This window comes from Bubalus bubalis, chromosome 6 (genome assembly GCF_019923935.1).
Source record: "Bubalus bubalis isolate 160015118507 breed Murrah chromosome 6, NDDB_SH_1, whole genome shotgun sequence".
NCBI classification, from domain to species: domain Eukaryota; kingdom Metazoa; phylum Chordata; class Mammalia; order Artiodactyla; family Bovidae; genus Bubalus; species Bubalus bubalis.
In genome coordinates, this window is record NC_059162.1 from 80,798,612 (window position 1) to 80,802,129 (window position 3,518).

Consider the following 3,518-nt stretch of genomic DNA (forward strand, 5'->3'; position numbering starts at 1 on the left):
AATTGCAGACCCTAAGCACCTCTGAGAGTAAAATTTGGGATTTTGCTAGGCTTACTCACTAAGCCATTTTGGTCTCACACCATCTTCAAATCACTCATGATTAAAATTCACATCAGAGCAAAATGACCAACTACCAGGTCACAGAACCTGGATATTTTTCTTAAATGAATAAGCCCAGGAACAATGAAGTATCAAATGCCAAGACTATGTTTAAAATGGAGAGTGAGGGCAAGCTGTAGAAACAAAGAGATTGATTTGATGTAGAATGGAGGAAGTGTGATTTCCATTAAGTATTCACAGGTACCAAAGGCCATTGTCTTTATCGCTCTATGAAAGTAACAATATCCTCAGTCTCCCTCACCTTGTGCCCTACAAATTCCTTCATCTGACGGTAAAACTTTCAATATTATCAACTCAAAGTGTATATTTTCTATTGTTATGTAAAAAATCACCACGAATTTAGCAGGTTAAATCATCACACCTTTATTATCTCACAGTGTATGTGGGTCAGAAGTCTGGACATGGCTTAGCTGAGTCCTTAGCAGGCTATAGTCCAGGTTAGCCACAGCTTGGTTCTCATCTGGAGACTCAATTGGTGATGTATCTACTTAGGTTGGCAGCAGAATTAATTTTCTTGCAGTTGTAAGGCTGAGAATTTAAGTTGTAAACCATGACTTTAACTCTTTGTTCTTATTCAGACAATAAATTTAGTCTAGAGGTTTAATAATGGAATTCTGGAAGATAAAGAATTACTAAGAGGACAAAAACATGAGTCAATATATAAACATATCATCTCAATTTATAGTGGTTGACAATGACTTACTGAAGAGTTACTAATTCCGTAGGTGTTAAAGAGATGGGTATGATTTCAATACCTTATTTGAAACCCATCACAGTCACATTTTCTCTGCTTACTTTAACTTATTTTTCTTCATAGGACTTATTACTGCTTGATAAACTTGTATTATCTCTATTGTTTCTCTCTCCTAGTAAGGTGTAATGTATTATAGGCTCCATCCTCCAGTGTCTATAATAATGCCTGCCGTGTAAGTTCTCAATAAATGGATATTTAATAAATGAATAGATGTGCAATGAAAGATAAAATACATTCAAAGGGCAAGAAATATTATAAATAAAGACAGATAAAACCACAAGAAGACTGGTTTACTAAGAACGGAAATCAATGTAATTTCTCTCTGTGTTAAACAAAGCATGAACCACGTATACTTCCTAGCTCCTATGCTAGACAATACTGCTGTTGCTGCTGCTGCTAAGTCGCTTCAGTCGTGTCCGACTCTGTGCGACCCCATAGACGGCAGCCCAACAGGCTCCCCCGTCCCTGGGATTCTCCAGGCAAGAACACTGGAGTGGGTTGCCATTTCCTTCTCCAGTGCATGAAAGTGAAAAGTGAAAGGGGAAGTCGCTCAGTCGTGTCCGACTCTTAGCGACCCCATGGACTACAGCCTACCAGGCTCCTTCGTCCATGGGATTTTCCAGGCAAGAGTACTGGAGTGGGGTGCCATCGCCTTCTCCGTAGACAATGCTAGGATCAAGAAAATAAGTTGGCTACCTGTTCTGGAAAGTACTTGCTTCTGCAGTATAAAACTGTGAACTAACTAACGTCATTACTTTAAGTCCCTCCTCTCACTGTGGATTGGAATTTAAAGCTGTTACATTAAAAAGCCTGCCCAATCCCAACTAGCTTCCTATCTTAAAAGACTTTTTAAAATCACCTCATCCAGCTCTGAAAGCTTATAATGCTCTTCTATAACTTTCTCTCTGACATGTTACCAGGACCCTAGCAAGTGTTCACTCTTCTCGTAGTAAGTCTAATAAACTTAGTTTTGCTTCATCAAAGTCATCCACTGATGGTCTTTTTCAAGAGGTAGCATGCGACTCTGGAATTAGTAACTTTCAAGAGGCAGCAAGTGAGGAGGAAGCAGAATGTAACTGGAGCACACCTCAGGGTGGGAGGTAGTGTCTGATTCTAGTGGTAAGAAGCAGATAACTGGAAAAAATTTGTTGGGGTCTATATTAATAAAAGTCAAGAAAACAGAAACCTCTGTAGCTATTTCAAATAGAAGAAATTTTACATGGGGAATTGGTTACATGAGAAATGGTACAGCAGAGGAAGACACACACAGAGAGAATGCAAAGGGAATGGCTAGTAACCTACAGTTTAAGTAAATACATGAAGCAACTATGATCACTATGGCTGGTGACAAAAAGATGAAGATGATGTTACCAGAACCCAGATGTGTAGAGTAGAAGGGCTCTGTGACTATGCTGGAACCACAGAGAAGAGGCTTCCTGGCCGATGTTGAGACTATGGAGAATGGAGGATTGCCCGAGGGATACAGCCACTTCCAGAGAAGGTTTTAGAAGCAGAGGAGGAGGGAAAATAACTTTTCCATTTTCTTGCTTTCTATATCCGGTCAGTGACGCCTTCTAGAAGAAAAATAACAAGAAGCCAGCTGTCAAAGAATCCTAGGAAAAGTAGTATGCAGACCCTCAGGTTCAAAAATTATACAGCTGAGTAGAGAAAAACAGATGTGGGCCGAAAGATGACAGGTAAACTAGGCACAGGACCAAACAGAAATGTAGATGAGGAACGTGGATTTTTAGAGAGGTTATAAGGATCTGTAATAAGTGTGATTATATGAACAAAGTATTGGGAAATAAGTAGGCTAGCTTTCTTAGTTCTACATGAAACTACTCCACCCCGTTCCACTCAACCCACCAAGCCATGAGCTTTCCTCTTTCTCTACACACCTGTATTGGAGAGAAGGTAGCTTTCTCCTACCTACCCCTATAACTCGCTCTGTGGTTAGAGGAGAAACCACAGGACTAGGAATAAGAAATTTTATCACACTACTATACATTGTCAGTGAATGTTAGAGAGATGTTAGAAAGATTTGTAATGGAATTTAGGACAGAGGTGGGAGTGGGGGTGGGGGGAAATACATCATTTTTAGCATACTAATGGCCAGAATTATTCTTTCACAGGATATAAGACCAGATATAAGATATAATATTGGGATGGTCCTCTTAATTCTGCCTTGAGTGTTATTACCAAAATTCTGGGATTAAGTGACTCTCTTTCCCTTTGTTCCTGGAAGGGCAGGAAGTTATTATGATGAATCACCTTGTTGACCTTTCTGGTCTCCACCTGTGGTTTTTTTTTTCCCAGAGAAGTTATTTACTGTTTTTTAAAATATGTATATACATTCCAGGAGTATAGCATTATAACTTGACATCTATATACACTATACAGCGATCATCACCACTAGTCTTGTTACCACCCATTACCGTACAGTTGAGCCCTTTCATCCATTTAGCTCACCTTTTGTTAGATATATGATTTACAAATACCTTCTCCTACTCAGTAGGCTGCCTTTTATTCTGATAATGGTTTCCTGCACTGTGAAAAAGCATTTTGGTTTGATGTTGTTCCATTTATTTTTGGTTTCATGTCCCTGTGTTTTGATTCAAATCCAAAAAATATGACTAAGACTGAT

General features: G+C 39.1%; 1 long non-coding RNA gene across 1 annotated transcript; it reads right to left on the reverse strand.

Moving 5' to 3' along the window:
• Window positions 1-462: 462 nt before the first annotated feature.
• Window positions 463-2,447, reverse strand: LOC123334261. Its single transcript, XR_006552091.2, has 2 exons — window positions 2,246-2,447; window positions 463-648 (listed from the first exon to the last, which is right to left on the reverse strand). It is a non-coding gene; the product is annotated as an uncharacterized LOC123334261 (long non-coding RNA).
• Between the last annotated feature and the right edge of the window lie 1,071 nt (window positions 2,448-3,518).